This window comes from Gopherus evgoodei, chromosome 8, assembly GCF_007399415.2.
Source record: "Gopherus evgoodei ecotype Sinaloan lineage chromosome 8, rGopEvg1_v1.p, whole genome shotgun sequence".
In the NCBI taxonomy this organism is placed as follows: Eukaryota; Metazoa; Chordata; order Testudines; family Testudinidae; genus Gopherus; species Gopherus evgoodei.
The window spans coordinates 76,335,476-76,354,529 of NC_044329.1; the positions used below are offsets into that span (position 1 = coordinate 76,335,476).

General features: G+C 41.1%; 1 protein-coding gene across 2 annotated transcripts in view; it reads left to right on the forward strand.

The window, feature by feature from the left end:
• Positions 1 to 19,054, forward strand: part of DPYD (dihydropyrimidine dehydrogenase) — a 627,421-nt gene that overhangs the window by 457,570 nt on the left and 150,797 nt on the right. The gene's annotated exons all lie outside the window — the stretch shown is intronic.

The window sequence follows — 19,054 nt, forward strand, 5'->3', positions numbered from 1 at the left end:
AAATCTGATAAAATGGGTCTGATATTGCTGTGTGGCCATTTGATCAAGACTTAGAGGAAACCATTAAGTATTAAGTGCTAAAATTATTTTAAAAGAACATTACAAAAATGATTCCTTGAGAGCAAAAAACTGATGCTGATACAGGCAGGCAGTCAATTACTAGACACTAAAAAAATCACAAATACGAGTGTATGCCAGGACCTAAAGCAGGCCTTCATGCTTCAGACTTGAGAAAATTCATCATCATCTTCGTACAGCGATGTCCTTCTGGTAATGGCACATTAGTTACCTTGAGGCAGTGGGACATAGCTAATAGTTGCAACAATAGAGAAAATCTGAACTTCTTTTTTACGGCTGGGTATTAATTCTGCTGACCACAAAAAGTATGCCGTGATTGGATCTGTAATTCCCTGTAGTTCTCATTACTTAAAAGTTGTGGGAAATCATAGTATGAATCATTTTGTTTGTGAGGTAGGGCAGTGGGAGATTGCAGTATAGCTTATGGCATGGTATTAGTATAGCTAAATTGAGCACTCTCCCATATTATCACTGGACTGTCATTCAGTGAAGTCAAAGTGGTAGAGTTTGTAATATCAGACCCCTTTGTGAAAGGATAAAAAATACTGACTTCACAGAATGATGAGCATATCAAAAGTAAGTATGTCCATTTTAGCTGCTATTATTTCTGTGCATACAGTTAACATTCAATTAGCTATGGCCATACCTGCTCTATGTATGTTCTGTCTTGCTTACTTTCACTTGTGCTTTTATATCTCAATTCAGCAAAGCAATTTAGCCCGTGCTTAGCTTTAAGTACATGATTACTCCCATCACAGTGCATGTTTTCCTGAACTGTGACTTAAAAGCACAGATGTTGAAGGTAGGGAAATGTGTAGCATTGGGAGGTAAAAAATTGTAGTTTTTAAATTGAATAAAGCCATCCTAGAGCCTTAAAATTCCGTGTGACCTGCAGTGGATTTCCTATTTTGCAGGATGGATTTCATTGAATAATAGAGTTTCTTTGAAGAGACAAAAGGGTGAGGTAGTAACTTTTATTGGACCAGATCCTGTTGTGAAAGAGACAAGCTTTTGAGCCACACCGAGCTTTAAAACGAACATGCCTATCAGATGGTCTTGTGTGCTAGGTTAAAGGCTAAAAGTCCTTTTCACCCTCTGCAATTTGGTCCACAGATCAGTAGAACCAGCTGTTCCGCGTTATTGTCAGGCAGACAAGGTGGAAGAGGTAATATATTTATTGGACCAACTTTAGTTGGTGAGAGAGACAAGCTTTCAAGCCACACAGAGCTCTTCCTCAGGACCAGGAAAGGTGCTCCCTGCATCACTGCAAAATGCAGGGTGGAACATAAGGTGCAAGGTGTTTAGCATAAGTAATTAGTACACATTTTAAGTAAGGCTAAGATTTTGTCTCAGATACTTTTAGTCAAAGTCACAGACAAGTCACAGGCAATAAAGAAAAATTCATGGAAGCCGCGACCTGTCTGTGACTTTGACTAAAAATATCTGTGACAAAATTGTGATATAGGGGTTCCCACGCTGCCTGATGAGCTTGGAGAAGTTGGGGGACTGTTTGAAAGCCAGAAGTGGGATTTCAGGAAAGATTTCTTTCAGGACGGGTTCCCCATTGAGTATAGGTTGCAGATGTTTGATACCCCCTATGGGTTCCAGTGTGAAATAGTAGGTGATAACTAGAGGTGTGAAATGAGAGGGGATTTATTTCTATATTGAAGCAGGTTCTTTTGGGGTATTTGTGTGGCCGACTACATGATGTGATCTACTTTTCTGGTGGAGTGTCCTTATTTGGTGAAGGCAGTTTTAAGTGTGTTAAGGTGTATTTTCTTCAGACAGGCAGAACAGTCTTTCCTCCTGTCTCTGACGTCACTCCTCACCCAATGGGGCTTCATGTCCCTTCACTGCGTCACGAGGAGGGCGGTGCAAGGAGCAGGGCCTGGAGAAAGAGAGAGTGGCTGGGTAGAGGAGGAAGCAACCTTGCATTCACTAACTCATGCATCCCTCCCAATCCCTGCTGTAACATTCCAGTGATGTGTAATGGGAGAAGGTGAAGAATAAAAGATAAGTTGGGCATAAAGACATGTTTCTCCTTTCTCCCTCTCCTCTAAAATACCCCTTTAACCTCTGTCTGCCATGGGACTTCAGGGGAGGTGAAGACAAGCAGAGGATAAAAGGGAGAAGGGTAGAGTAGGATAAAGTTCTTTGGGATGGAAGGAGGAAGAGGAGAGGGAATACACCGGGGAACAGCATGTGTAGAACTAACTCAGTAACCGGGTTGGGAGGAGACTCACCGAAGGATTATTTAGTGAAAAAAGGATTATTCGTTTGCAAAATTCAGTTGCCAAAAAGAGGTTTGACCAGCTGTGCTCGAGGACAGTGGGGAAAGTAGATGAGACCTTTGTGTGTGGAGGAGGCAGCAAGAGGAACACTGGAGCAAGATGAACACAGAGACAGACTGAGAGAGAGAGATAGGAACCTGGGAAGGGGATGGGGGGAAGAGAGAGAAATGATAGAGAGAAAAGAAGGAAAAAAGAACATATGAAGAGGGAGAGTGCAATGGAGAGATCAGTGCTCAGATCCTGTAGCAAGGGGGGCAGAATGAGTAAGAGATGCAGTGGTATAAAGAAATATATCTAGTGCACTCCAAGTAAAAGAGTTTGGCCACTGTGTTGCTCCTGCCATGGCTATGACTAGCAGGCAACATAGTGCCATATCCTCTGTAGGGTAAATCACTGTTGCACCATTAGCTATGCACTATATTTAAATGGCAACATAAGTGATTATGTTCATTCTGTCTCCAAGTGCCTCTGCCTCTGGTGTTCAGGATCTACCACTGAAAACACCTCTCTTATTTCAAAATGACTTGTGTAAATTTCCTGTGCAACCTTGGCATGCCATTGTGGCTTTCTGCACCGCAGTTCCCCATCTGTAAAATGAAAATTAGTTTAAAATGGAAAAGAGCTAAGGCAGTGAGGCGCTCCGATACAAATGGGAGCTATATACGTACCATATATCAATTGATCAACAGATGTTAAAAAATCTGTATTGGGGAAAACCCAACTAACTTGTGCTGCCTCTTCCCTGCTTTGTCTTTCCATATGTGGCTTAAGAATCAATAAAGTGTCAGCACCCTGTTGGTAACTTTTAGCTGCAGGTTATAGTTTGTGTCTGAAATAGTGTAAAACCAGATATAATCTCTTTCCATTAGCTCTTTTGACCATACGCTGGCCTCCCTTGCCTCCTCTTAATAGTGTTGCTTCCCAGAAGGTACTCCTGCATGGGTATTACAAACTTTGCAGCATCCTGCAGGAACTGTAAATTCCAAGCAGTGATTCACTAGTTATCTAAGAATGGAGTCGGACCCAAACCTTCACGCCTCTCCCAGGTTCAGTCTTGTTTAGATTGTGTATTTTTCCCTTCATTAATATTCAAGTGATTACACATATGTATTTTGGTTTTGCTGTGTACCAAAAAGGCTGAGAGACTGAAGGAAAAGTTATTCCTTTGTCATTTTCATCCTTACCCTAAATATAAAATACCAAGGATCTTGTTGAGTTTCCAGGCCAGTTTGCAGCCATCAGATAATGTTTCAGAAGATTTAGATGAGCTTCTAGACTTTGAGGAGTTTATCTGAACTGATGAACCTCTTGATGCTCCCCCATATAATGACCCTGGGTTTTCTGATCACCTACAGATTTCCTGTCTCCCTAAAGTGTGCTCTCCAGGTACTGATTTTGCCTTTGTTGGACATCTTTCAAGAATAATGTCTTCTTTCCTCTAAAACATTTGGTATTTTTAATTTAAAAAACCTGATTTTTTTTGGCTGAACACTTCTAATTTTTCAGTCTATGGTCAATTTTTTTTCATTGAAAATGTTATGGGTTTTAAACTATTTTTTCCAGTGTTTCAGCCAACAACATTTTCCACAGGAAAAAAGTATAATTTTTCAGCCAGCTCTCCATGTAAATTCACAGGATTCCTATGTTCCTGTGGCTGTCAGATTTATTCACTGATATTGTTCTATCACTTGCACCTATCACTATCGTGTCTACAATAAGCGCTACATGGAACTTGTGATTTGGGCCTTCCTCATTTGTGCAGTGCTCCCACAACTCTGAGGAACTGTGGGAGGAGAACATCTCTAGAAATCAAGCTAGTGGTCTATTATATCAGGTGATAGCTCATCAGATGTGGTCTGCTTAGCTTCCTGTTGTAGCGAAAGCAACAACATTTTATTATTTTATTGAGAAATTGGCTTGTCTCCAGCTCCCAGTTTTCATTTGCCTGAGGACTTACATTGGATCTTAGCGACTATGTGCCTTCATTTGGAGTTATATCCCAGTCTACCTCATCGACATCCATCAGTAATCTGATTAAATCTACATCTGTCATTTGATGTAACAGAACTGGAGTCATCATAACTGAACATTGTCACAGGATCAATTTTTTCCTGCTTTGAGAAAAAACATTTCAGTTTAGCCTCAGATGTGGCCATTTTTGTTCTTTGAAATATCCCCCTCCCCGCCCCTGTGTGTGAGTTTTTGTGTGTTTGTTTCTTTGTGTTTAGATGTACTGTATATTATTTCCACTTTAGTTTGAAAAATCGGTGGAAAAGATATAAAGCAAAGATAGGAATATAAGCGGCTAGCTTTCTAAACAAAGACAGCTGGATAATAAAATACAGCATTAGTCACTATTTGCATCTTCATGTAATTATTCAGTCTTTATTGACATAAAATCTCTTGAAGATATTTTAAATACAAGATATGAGGAAAAACAAGGAAAATTAGAGATTGTTAAATTATTTAATATCCACTCTCTGAAAGATTTTTCTTAAATAGGAGGAGTGTAGGTCAGTAATGTCAAGACATTCTGCATTGCTTGTCTTTATCACCATGCAGAATCTTTTTATTAAGGCAGCATAGAAAGAATAGATTTATGGACTGAAGATACAATGTTTAATATGTCCATATCCATCTAGATTGACAGTTCCTACAGACATGAATTTCCCAGGAGAGAGAGTGTTACTGGTGTCAGTGGATGGCATCATTTACTTCAGTGTTCCATTATTAAATTGATAACAAGATAATTCCTCTGCTTCTCAGAGACATGACAGGGTTTACAATTGTTAACTCTCTTATTGCATGGGATTTGCTATTCTAGGTAGTTTTTAATAAGAAGCTTATTTTTATTTCAGTTCTGCAACAAATCAAAAACTGCAATGAAAAAGCAAAGTAAAATAAAAACCTGGACAGGTCTACAAGGCAACACAATTTAACTGGCTCCTAAAAGTTTTGAACAAGAACACATCTTTTGGGTGCTGATTATTTTTCACTACTGTACATTTAAGTGTGTGTGTGTGTATAATATTTATTATAAACAGAATATTCTTTCTGTTGAGATGTATTTTAGAAACTTTTTCATTGTATAAACTAGTAATTCAGATTGTAAGGTTCCATGCAGCTGTGCACAAAAGAATTGTGTACACCAGATGGAAACATGTGGGATTCCAAGAGCCTGATGAAGAGGCAAGGTGGAGAGTAAAAAAAATTAGCCAAATCAATGTTTTGGGAGTAGGAAACTGCAATTATTTATTTAATGTCTCATTGTTTCATTTTGTGCCCCCACTTGTCTGTCTATATTCACTTGTTGTCTCTTGCCATATGCTCCTTAGGGCAGGGACTGTCTTTTTCTTCTGTGTTTGTACAACACTTAGCACAATGGGATTCTGGTCTATGAGTGGTATTCTTAGATGCTTCTGTAGAGCAAATAAGATATCATAATAGGAAGCAGCATGAGAGTCTGACAAATTTGCCAAATTGCTAACATATGATAGTGATGAGCTATACCTGAAGAGTTCACAGCAGCTTGGGGAAAAAAATCTTGAGTTTAATGGGCCAAATTCATAGGGGGAAAATGGTTTTAAGACACCTGTGATGGGGCAGAGAGGCCCCACGCCAGCAGAGAAGGTGTTAAGGAGGGCCTGTGGGCCCAGCTAGCCCCACCACTGGTATGCCTGCAGCCAGTGCCAAGCCTGGAGGGGGGAATAAAAGGAGAGAGCCTAGCTAAGTTCAGAGCTGACTATCCAGGAAGGAAGCTAGAGCTCTGCATCTTTGCCTAAAGGGAGCTTTGCTCGCCAAGTTGTGGAGATATGGGCCTGCTACCTGGAACATCCACTGGAGAGGAGCAGTTAGACCCCCAAGAAGCAAGTGACACACAAGTAAGAGACTGTTTAGGAACTGAGCCCAAAGAAAAGGACAGGGATGCCTCATAGGAAGACTGGTGGGAGGCCCAGTATTGGTTGGGTTTGCTTTTTGTTTTAGAGAATTTCAGGGCTAAGCCCCTCCAGCCCTGCAGAAGAGAGTAGGACTGAAGGGACAATTAGCTGGTGGACCAGGGCCCACCGCAATGGGCACTGGAGATGGAGACGACTTCTCTCCTCTCCTCCCCCTATGATCTCATCAGGGCATCTGGAAAGTCCACAAGGAGGCACTGCTCTAGCCACATCACTACAGCACCTTTTCACTGCCGCAATTCTGACACTGGTGCTTGGTGAAACTTAGAGCAACTGAGGAATGTTTTGAGTTGCACTAGCTTGTAGTGGCCCTCCATGAGTCATTACTCTGGCAAAGAACGGCTCCTGACATGCTTCCTAGACTTGAGGGTGTAGAGGTAGGCTAGCATAAAGTCATTACATCAGTTCTATACAACTAAAGGAACCTGCCCCCTTTACTACCACTTTATACCACTGGAGTGCCACAAAATAGGGCAGAATATGGCCTGTGGCCTGCAGTGTGCATTCATTCTTTTATCTGATACAAAGTTACAACAAACTTTGGTTGGCCTTTTTTGGTTTTTAAGTAAGGACTGAGGCATTTGCTTGTAATAACTGAAAAATATAGCATGTGGTAAACTATTTTCACTGAACAGCCATCATCCTGCTGCATTTGTAAGTGCTTTCTTGAAATGTGCTAGATGGGAATGGGAACGCATACTGTGTCTGGGTGAAACAGGACAAAGGTTAGGTTTGAGTGCCACATAGCCCTTGTTCTGGCCTCTGTATAGTGGTGAATTTCGCTTTCAGATTAAGATCCAGTTGATAACAGTTTGCCCTGTTTTACCAAGCCTTCATGGGTGATGAACATCACTCCATTTTCCCACTGCTTTCTGAAAAATCACCCCAACCTGTGATTTTTGTTAATAATTTACAAAGCCTATTCATGCAGTTTGTCTGTTCTTCTTCTTACAGGGTAGATTCTTTGAAATGAAGGAGTTCTCTTTGGGAGCAGTTGGGCTCAATTTCTCCAGACCAAACCAGTCTAGGGTCTAAGCTATGTTTTTTTGGTTTAGGATGGGCAAAATGGTTTGGAACTAATGGCAACTTTCCAGGACTGTGCTCTTCCTATTTATCAAAACCAAATGCTATTCATTTCTGAAGTTTAGATAAACTCAGAATAATCTCATATATACATTACACACTTTTTCTGTCTACCAATCTGTTTTCCCTGCCCATCGAGCCATTCTTCCTCTTCCATATCTTAGTCAAGTTAGTGAACTCTTCTTTTCAAATAGGCAACTGTTACAAAGCTAATCCTTCTACCTCCCTGTAGCTCCTTCCTAGTTTTATAGCCTTAGTAGAAATTTCTCAAAGTGAAAATACCAACAGTTTCTTTCTGTTCATGGAGATTTTCAGAAGTACTTCAGAATGCACTGTTTGGTGCAGAGAATGGAGTGATAGCACAGGTTAAAGCTTGCAGCAGTTTTTAAATGGAACTTGGTGCAGGACTTTCATAACACTCAGGTTAATTGAGGATAATCCTAGAGATAAAGAGGGAAGAGAATGAAGAAAAATCAATTATGGGTAGGGTGGCTGTTGTTTTTTGAGTATGGGGAGAATAGCCTAGGAAGAGAAAGGGATAGGGCTAGCGGAGGGAGAATCATAAGTATGATTATTGAAGATAGATAGGACTGGGATCTGTCAGAGATAGCTACTGTATTGAATATAGGAATGTTAATCTTAAAATCCAACTATCTAAAGACCTGTCAGAACCTTTGAATCTACTGAGGCTTCCCCTCTTCCTTCCAGAAGAGTAACTGGACAAATTGTGTGAACTAATCTATACCTTTTGAATACTCCAGATAAAGCTTTAAAATGGCCTATTTTTAAATAGAAGTGGTCAAGATGGGCAGACCCAAAGTAGGTCCAATCTTTTTTTTTTTTGTTTAAAAAATCTTTATAATGAATTCTGTGTGTTAGGGGATAAAAGGACAAATATTTCCATGTTTCTTTTACTTAAAAATTAAAAACCAAAATCACAAAATTCATGATGCAGACACATACGCATAGGGAAGGGAAGAAATATTTACGAAGGAAAGAGATTTCTGTTTCAAGCTTTTAGGGGGTTATTATAAACAGTAAGGAAAAATAATCTATGAAGTACCTTAACAATGTCCTTTTAAGTAAAACAAATTCTAATGCATTAGTTACAGAACTGTTCAAATGTAGCTTTTTGTACTGTAGTTAAAGAACCTAATATTCATCTTACAATTCCTGATCTGAATGGCAGATTATAGTGCAAAAGAAAAAAAAATCTTTCCGGGCCTTTTACTGCATGAATAATCAAGAAAGTCCTGTCCCTAATGCAGCCTGTTCTAAATGTGCAATCTGACTTAAGTTCACAAACTTTTTCTTAATCATTGTAAGCCCAGTGAGAGATTGTCACTCGACCTGTGTGCCTGCTCAGGGAGTAAGGAATCCATTTACTCCTCTGCGTGGACTACTCATATCACAGGGAGTAGTGTGAGGGAAAACAAGTGTCTCTGGGGCCACTCCTCCCCGCTCCAGCATGGGTGGGAGGGGAGTAGGCTATGCTACACCTCACCTCCCATACATGCACATCTACGCTCTGGCCAGTGTAGTTCGCTGGTGCAAAGAGGAAAGTAATCTGTGCCCAATACAGGGCTGGCACTTCTGTTCTGGACCAAGGGGAGAACTGGGCACCAGATTGTGATACAGTCATGACTGGTTCTCTAATCTGCTTCTAAATCAGCACAATCACATGCTGCTCCTTATTCAGGATTTATGGTAAAGCCACAATTTAGCCCACATTCATTTACGAGATGTTACATTTTAGCAGTAGCTTTGTTGCATGCTTTATTGGTCAGTAAATAGACTACTTATGTAAGTAAAGTGAGCATATAACACTTCTCTACAGCCAAAATGCTTCTGAAATAATTGTAGTCCAACTTTACTAATTCTGGGTCACTGAGAACAAAAATGATGCTTAAAATTGTTGATTGGCTCTAGTTTTCAAGATATGCTATTGGGTCAGTATATACGACCCTTGACTTGGGAATGGCGGAGGATAAGTGAGTTATAAAGGGAAGGGATCTCAATTTAAACCAGAAATGACTAAAATACATCTTTGACTGGATCTATGAATAAATCTATGGCTGGGTTTGGACAGTACATGCTTTTTAGGCAAAACAGTGAATGATGCAATCTGAAGCTGGTATTGCGTCATACATGATATGAATTGCATCATGTTATTCCTAGAAGTCATGGATGATGCAATCATAATGAAGCTTACATCACTCTGCTGAACAAATTGCCCTATATCAGCTCTAGAAATCATACAGTGTCGTGCTCTCTTATTTGTCAGTGTTTGATTTTGCAAAGGGACACATTTCTGTTTAGCCACAGTGAGCAGAGATACCTCGTACTTGTGTGAACAGTGCAGATAACTTCAGCTATGTTTGTGGTGAAGTGACTTTTGCATCACAAAAGCACAGGATAACCACTATCGTTAAGAAAGCCTATCACTTTTATTTTGGCTGCAAAATTGGAGATCAAGACAAGAGGGGGGCCCCACACATATGCTGCAACACTTGTGCAACAAATCTTCGCCAGTGGTTGAACAGGAAAAGGAAATCTATGCCTTTTGCAGTGCCAATGATTTGGAGAGAGCCAACAGATCATCCCAGCAATTGTTACTTCTGCATGGTGCCTCCAGTTGGGAAAGATGTGTCTATCATACCTTTAGTCCCAGATTTGGACCTTAGCGTCCAAAATATGGGGGTTAGCATGAAAACCTCCAAGCTTAGTTACCAGCTTGGACCTGGTACTTGCTGCCACCACCCAAAAAATTAGAGTGTTTTGGGGCACTCTGGTCCCCCTGAAAAACCTTCCCTGGGGACCCCAAGACCCAAATCCCTTGAGTCTCACAACAAAGGGAAATAATCCTTTTTCCCTTCCCCCCTCCAGGTGCTCCTGGAGAGATACACAGACACAAGCTCTGTGAATCCAAACAGGGTGACTCCCCCTCTCCGTTCCCAGTCCTGGAAACAAAAGCACTTTCCTCTTCACCCAGAGGGAATGCAAAATCAGGCTAGCAAATCCAACACACACAGATCTCCCCCTGATTTCTTCCTCCCACCAATTCCCTGGTGAGTACAGACTCAATTTCCCTGAAATTTCCCAGTAAAGAAACTTTAACAGGTTTTAAAAAAGAAAGCTTTATATAAAAAAGAAAGAAAAATACATACAAATGGTCTCTCTGTTTAAGGTGACAAATACAGGGTTAATTGCTTAAAAGAAATATGAATAAACAGCCTTATTTAAAAAGAATACAAATCAAAGCACTCCAGCACTTATATTCATGCAAATACCAAAGAAAAGAAACCATATAACTTACTATCTGATCTCTTTGTCTTTACACTTAGAAACAGAAGATTAGAAAGCAGAAACTACTTCTCCAAAGCTCAGAGAAAGCAGGCAGACAGAAAACAAAGACCTCAGACACAAAATTCCCTCCACCCAAAGTTGAAAAAATCCGGTTTTCTGATTGGTCCTCTGGTCAGGTGCTTCAGGTGAAAGAGACATTAACCCTTAGCTATCTGTTTATGACACGCCCCCCAAATTGCAGACAGTGGGGAAGCTCACTGGCGGCGATTTCCTTCTAGAACTTTAAAATAAACAGATTACTACAACACATTGACCTTTACATATACTACTAAGTATATAACTAACAGACTTCTACATTTTAAGAACACTTTTAACTACTGAATTCTGGGAAACTCTCACGGGAGAGTGCATCAGCAACTTTGTTAGAAGCTCCTGTGATGTGTTGAATTTCAAAATCAAAATCTTGGAGAGCTAAACTCCAACGAAGAAGTTTCTTGTTGTTCCCCTTGGCAGTATGAAGCCACTTTAGTGCAACATGGTCAGTTTGTAGTTGGAACCGCCGTCCCCAAACATATGGGCGTAGCTTTTCCAGGGCGTACACAATGGCATAGCATTCCTTTTCACTGACTGACCAGTGACTTTCCCTCTCAGACAGTTTTTTGCTGAGAAACACGACAGGATGGAAGTTGTGATCTGTTGCTTCCTGCATGAGCACTGCTCCTATACCACGCTCAGATGCATCCATGGTTACTAGGAATGGTTTGTCAAAATCCGGGGCCCTGAGCACAGGGTCAGACATGAGCGTTGCCTTAAGTTGGGTAAAGGCCTTTTGACACTCATCAGTTCACTTAACTGCATTTGGCTGGGTCTTTTTGGTCAGGTCGGTCAGTGGGGCAGCGATTTGGCTGTAGTGTGGTACATATCGCCTGTAGTATCCGGCCAAGCCTAAGAAGGATTGGACCTGTTTCTTTGACCTTGGGACAGGCCACTTTTGGATAGCATCCACCTTGGCCTGTAGGGGGTTTATGGTTCCTCGACCCACCTGGTGCCCCAGGTAAGTCACTCTGTTTTGGCCTATTTGACACTTTTTGGCCTTAACAGTTAGTCCGGCCTGCCTGATGCGCTCAAAGACCTTTTCCAGGTGTAGTAGGTGTTCGGGCCAGGAGTCTGAATAAATGGCCACATCATCGAGGTAGGCAACTGCAAATTCTCCCAGTTCAGCTAGTAGACCATCTACCAGCCTCTGGAAGGTGGCGGGTGCATTTCGAAGGCTGAAAGGAAGGACATTGAATTCATACACCCCCGCATGGGTGACGAATGCTGACCTCTCCTTGGCAGGTTCATCTAGCGGTACTTGCCAGTACCCCTTGGTTAAGTCTATTGTAGAGATGAACTGAGCACGTCCCAACTTTTCCAATAGCTCATCGGTGCGTGGCATTGGATAGTTGTCCGGACGAGTTACCGCATTTAGCTTACAGTAGTCCACGCAAAAGCGTATTTCCCCATGTGGTTTGGGTACCAGAACCACTGGAGATGCCCATGCACTGGTAGATGGGCGGATTATACCCATCTGTAGCATGTTCTGGATCTCCCGTTCTATAGCAGCTTGGGCATGAGGAGACACCCGGTAGGGTGGGGTTCTGATTGGGTGAGCATTACCTGTGTCAATGGAGTGGTATGCCCGTTCAGTCCGTCCTGGGGTGGCTGAGAACAATGGGGCGAAGCTAGTGCACAGCTCCTTGATTTGTCGCCGCTGCAGACGTTCCAGGGTGGTTGAGAGGTTCACCTCTTCCACGCCACCGTCTTTTTTCCCGTCGTAGTAGACACCGTCAGGCCACTCAGCATCATCTCCCTGGACTGTAAATTGACAAACCTGTAAGTCTCTGGAATAGAAAGGCTTGAGAGAATTAACATGGTAAACTCTAGGTTTTAGTGAGGAATTGGGAAATGCTATGAGGTAGTTCACCGTTCCCAGGCGCTCTTGGACCGTGAATGGCCCTTCCCATGATGCTTCCATCTTATGGGCCTGTTGCGCCTTCAAGACCATAACCTGGTCTCCTACCTTGAAGGAACGTTCTCTGGCATGTCTGTCATACCAGGCCTTTTTCAGCTGCCACCTCTGCTAAAGGTCCACTGAGCTGTGACCTCAATTCTACCATGTACTGGTCTTCGGGGATGCTGTACCCAAGACAGGCTCTTTCAAAATTTTCCAAGAAGGCCTCGGTGTCATCACCTGCCTTGTAGGTGGGAAATTTCCTGTGCTGTGGAGCAATAATTGGTGCCGGGTTGTTAGGGTTGGCTGGCACATGCAGCCCAGCTTGCGCCAAGTCCAGTTCATGTTTTCTCTGTTTTTCCTTCTCTTCATTTTCTTTTTGTTGTTTTTCCATGTCTCGGCGGTGGGCCGCCTCTTCTTCTTCTAGTTTTCTTCTGTGGGCCACCTCTTTGGCTGCCTGTTCTCTTTGGTAGGCTGCCTTTCTGATCTGTTCTTCTCTTTCTCTCAGTTCCATCTTTTTTTGTTTTATTTCCAGTTGTTGCCTGTGTTCAGCTTCTCTGAATTGTTTTTCGGCCTCAATTTTTTCCTTAGAAGTCATGGTTCCTGTTTTCTTGTGTTGGGGTGCCCTCCAGTGTTTGTCTTATGAACTGCAGGCTCGGTTGCCTCCTGGGGTCCGCCTAGCAACAATGCTTTTTTCCCTTTCTCTCTCTAGCTAATGTTCAATGAAAGGAAACCAGAAAAACCACTTTATTTGCATGTATATAGTGCTGGTACTTGCCTCCTAATGGGAGGGCTATTGTGTGACAAAAGACCCTTAACAGTCTGGTAATGGCTTCTTGCTTAACATGCAAGCCACAAACTGCCAGAGAGCGCAGAAAAAAAAATTCTCTTTTAAACCCAAACTGTTTCTCTCTGCTAAAAAGCCCTTAGCAGAGAAGAGAAAAAATAATATTCCTACTGGCTTCTGGATTTTGTCTGTCCCGTAACCGCTGCCACTCATATCATACCTTTAGTCCCAGATTTGGACCTTAGCGTCCAAAATATGGGGATTAGCATGAAAACCTCCAAGCTTAGTTACCAGCTTGGACCTGGTACTTGCTGCCACCACCCAAAAAATTAGAGTGTTTTGGGGCACTCTGGTCCCCCTGAAAAACCTTCCCTGGGGATCCCAAGACCCAAATCCCTTGAGTCTCACAACAAAGGGAAATAATCCTTTTTCCCTTCCCCCCTCCAGGTGCTCCTGGAGAGATACACAGACACAAGCTCTGTGAATCCAAACAGGGTGACTCCCCCTCTCCGTTCCCAGTCCTGGAAACAAAAGCACTTTCCTCTTCACCCAGAGGGAATGCAAAATCAGGCTAGCAAATCCAACACACACAGATCTCCCCCTGATTTCTTCCTCCCACCAATTCTGTTTATCTGTTTATGACAGTGTCAAAGAAAAAAAAGTAGACTGTGCATTATCCAAACATTCCATCAGCTATACGCCCAGTACCCCACGGAGAAGGACTGCCGGTTCCTGATGCACCAAAATCATTCTCACTTGAGTCAGATGAGGAAGAGGATGAAACTTCTGGTCCTGAACCATCAATGTCACAGGACCCACATTTTCTCCCATCCTCCTCCTCTGAACCACACCTCATAACACAAGGTGAACTGAATGACCTTGTGTCATAAACAGATAGCTAAGGGTTAACGTCTCTTTCATCTGGAAAGAAGTAATCTGAAACACCTGACCAGAGGACCAATCAGGAAACAAGACTTTTTCAAATCCGGGTGGAGGGAAGTTTGTGTGTGAGTCCTTTGTTCTTTGTCTTGTGCCTATCTCTCTCTCGGCTATAGGAAGGATTTCTCTATTTCCTGCTTTCTAATCTTCTGTTTCCCAGTTGTAAGTACAAAAAGATAGGTTTGTGTTTGTAGTTACATGTGTATAGTTGCTGGAGTGTTTTGAATTGTATTCTTTATGAATAAGGCTGTTTATTCATATTCCTTTTAAGCAATTGACCCTGTATTTGTCACCTTAATACAGAGAGACCATTTTTATGTATTTTTCTTTCTTTTTACATAAAGCTTTCTTTTTAAGACCTGTTGGAGTTTTTCTTTAGTGGGGAACTGCAGGGAATTGAGTCTGTGCTCACCAGGGAATTGGTGAGAGGAAGAAGTCAGGGGGAAATCTGTGTGTGTTAGATTTACTAGCCTGACTTTGCATTCCCTCTGGGTGAGGGGGGAAGAGAGATTAGCTCTCGGTACTTCTGTTTTCCAAGGCTGGAAACGGGAAGGGTGGAATTCCTCTGTTTAGATTCACGGAGTTTGCTTCTGTTTATCTCTCCAGGAACCCAGGGAGGGAATACCTGGAAGGGAGAAGGGAAGGGAAATGGTTTATTCCCCTTTGTTGTGAGACTCAAGGAATTTGGGTCTTGGGGTCCCCAGGGAAGGTTTTTTGGGGGACCAGAGTGCCCCAAAACACTAATTTTTTGGGTGGTGGCAGCTTTACCAGGTCCAAGCTGGTAACTAAGCTTGAAGGTTTTCATGCTAACCCCCATATTTTGGACGCTAAGGTCCAAATCTGGGACTATAGGTTATGATACCTTGTCAGGGATTTGGAACTACCCAAGAGTAAGGCAGAGCTGTTGGGCTCCAGACTACATCAGTGGAATCTCCTGGCAGGCTATCAGGGCAAATGGAGCCCATCAGTGCTTGCAGACTATTGCTGGACAGTGACAAGAGATGCTCCATTTAATGAATACAAGAGACAAGCCAAGAAGCGCCGAGTAGACACTGAATAGGACTAAACTACGTACAGAATAGTTTTTTGCCTTTTGTTTCATAATAAATTTTATTTATATAACCCTTTTGCTGATTTTTAAAGTGTTACATAAACAGGACAGGTGAAATATTATCATGTAAAGCAACCATAAACACATGAAAAGACCTAGGGTTTACAATTTATGATTAAAACTCTACTATCTACACAATATACATAGACATAAAATGTAAAAACTTAAATATCTTAGAAACAGTAGCCCATCAGTTGTTTTAATTGTCATATTTGAATTCAGCACATAAAAATATCACATTTTATCTCTGAAGCAGACGACTTCTCAAAAATTGTAGACCAGTGTAATCATAATTAAAGTTTTCTCTGTATTTCTATTATAAAATCTCTTTTTCTGGACTCCTGACAGGAGTCAAATATAAAAATTCATTCTGAGTTGATCCTTGGGAGACAAGGTCTCGGGTGCACATCACTCTGCCTTTACAAATTTATTGAAAAATGTCATTGGATACTTAAATTCTAAGGATATGTTTGTGGGAAATTGCTCTGTAGGTTCATATACTTTTTCAAACTGACATTTTAGAGGCCAGTAGTCTATGGAGTGCTATAACAGGTGGGAGAGGATCAAGAAATTTGCAATTAATGGGTATATTATTTTATGCTAAAAAATGAAGGGAATGATTTTTATCCTTTGTCTTTTTTGCTTCCCTTATTTTCCATCCATTGCATATAATAAGTGTATGGGTTTTGCTCTGCATTTTCTTGATAAATTCCCAGCCCTGTGTTGTTAGGCATTAATACATGCCTCTGACATCATCAAAGTGCCCTACCTGGCTATTAAAACATGATTTTGTTATTGATATCAAGTGAAATTAGCCTAACTACAGAGGCTTTTTGGTGAAAGAGCTCGTAGAAGGAACACAAGTTAAATAATGAACCCTGTTCCCAGAGCTGCACTAGTATCATTGATGCTGTTGAATGAAAGAAAGATGTAAACAAAACTGAGCACCATTAGAAATGCAGAGAAAGCAATATTTATCAAATGAAAAAGGATAAATCATTACCTACAAGAGTAGCTCTTGTATTATTTGTCCCAGTCTCATCTGAGGGAGTAGTCCCTTGAGTAAGGACTGTTTACAAAAGTGGAGGATTGGGTTTGAAATAGGAAAATCAGTTTTAATTTCAAGTTGTAAGAGAACATTAGGAAAAAGAGAGAATAAAACAAGAATACTATTTTTCAAACTTTCTTATTATATTTTTCACATGAACATTTACAGTAGAAATGCAATTTCTGCTTTCAACTATATTATTGTTACCATGATCCACTATGTTAGACACAGATACATGCCTAATTTTAAGTGTGAATACTAACATTAATCAATATTTAATAAACATGTTACCTCTATTTGGCACCGGTTAGGCCACATCTGGAATACTGCGTCCAGTTTTGTGGGCCCCCCCCCGAGAGGATGTGGACAAATTGGAGAGAGTCCAGTGGAGGGCAATGAAAATGATTAGGGGGCTGGGGCACATGACTTACAAGGAGAGGCTGAGGGAACTGGGCTTATTTAGTCTGCAGAAGAGAAAGTGAGGGGGGATTTGATAGCAGCCTTCAACTACCTGAAGGCGTGTTCCAAAGAGGATGGAGCTCGGGTGTTCTCAGTGGTGGCAGATGACAGAACAAGGAGCAATGGTCTCAAGTTGCAGTGGGGGAGGTCTAGGCTGGATATTAAGAAAAACTATTTCACTAGGAGGGTGGTGAAACACTGGAATGGGTTACCTAGGGAGGTGATGGAATCTTCATCCTTAGAGGTTTTTAAGGCCCAGCTTGACAAAGCCCTGGCTGGGATGATTTAGTTGGGGTTGCTCCTGCTTTGAGCAGGGGGTTGGACTAGATGACCTCCGGAGGTCTCTTCCAACCCTAGTCTTCTATGATCCTATGTTTTCTTAATTAACAGCTCCTTGAAACACCACATATTTTGTTCCTCCTCCTTCACATACTCCCAGTAGAATTTTCAAACTTCATTAATAACACTTGAGGAAATCTAATTAATCTACTTATAATTATACTTATTCACCTTTTTTGCTCTATAGCTTTTTCCTGCTAAAAAAATAAAGGTTTAAGTTGAACTTGAATTGTTTCCTAGATTTCCAATGTACTTCAGACTCTGACTCATGTTGTCAGGGTATCTTTTTGTCTTAGTCATGGGTTCTTGGGCAGCATCCAGCCAGTGCAGCATTTTATATAGTTCTTTACCCTTCAATTTCTGAATATATACATACTTTCCTAAACTGAGTTTTGATAATGAAGTATGAAACACAATGAGCTTCAACTTTTGATGCTCCTGGATATTTAATACAAAAAACTGTGTTGTTAAAAAGTATTTGTTATTGTTGATGTTTGTTTTATAAGCACTTACGTCATCTTGAGTATTCCAAGATAACTTAAATGCTTATGAAATAGAGTTCATAGATTTCAATACCAGAAAGGACAATTGTGATCACCTAGTCTAATCTCCGGAATAATACAGGCCATAGAACTTCCTGTCCTGTAACAATAAAAAGGTTTTTTTTTTAAAAAAAAAATGTGTTATAAAGAAGTGTCATTAACAGAATTGACATATTATTTCTCATATACTTTAAGGGGTGCAGTAAAACCCCACAAACACCAACAGTGACTGCGCATGTTTAATCAAGAATTTATTTGTTTTTTATATTTATGCTAGTAGGTATATAACTAAAGGTATATACATTAAATATATTAATAGGAGAAATATAGTACTTCAAAATCTTTTATTTTGCCAAGAAAAAAGAAAAAAACTCAAAACAACTCTTTAGAACAATGCAATTTTTCATTTTTATTGAAGAAAAAGAGAGATTTATATTTCACATTTCTTTTTATAAAAGCATGAAACTGCTTTTGGCTGGTAAATTGCTCTTTGGGCAACTCCTTTTATTTTCCCTGGAACCATGCTCATCATTTCTCCTGCCCTTTTCGTCTGCTTCCCTGGAGAGCTTAAATATATCTCATCCTCCACATGTTTTCCAACCATCACATTTGCCCAGAGGGAACTAGGTAAATTCATGGAGGATTGTTCCATCCATGACTGTGAGCCAGGATGGGCCAGGATGGTGTCCCTAGCCTCTGTTTGCCAGAAGGCTAGGGACATCCCTTCAATTCTATTTTTTTCCTTCTTAACCTCTTCCTTTATTTCTGCCCTCGCTAGGATCTCTTGGGCTAAATTGTTTGCTGGTGTAACTCCGTTGACTTCAGTGATTTATGCCAGCAGAAAATATGACACCCTCATTCTTCTGATGTTCCTCAAAGTATATGATGGAGTCTCCTAAGGTCTGGCAGTCCAGGGCAGATGCTGTCTTCTAGTCTCAGTTCACTGGATACCGTCACATAAATTGGAAATTGGTTGAAGGCCCATACTAACAATGTGTTGAGTTGCAGAGAGGTATCTAGCCAGAGTAACAGCGATGACATGTTAGGTCCAGTTTTATTTAAAACCTTTAATGAACTGGAAGCCGAGATAATCAGCACTTAATTACATTCACAGATACAAAA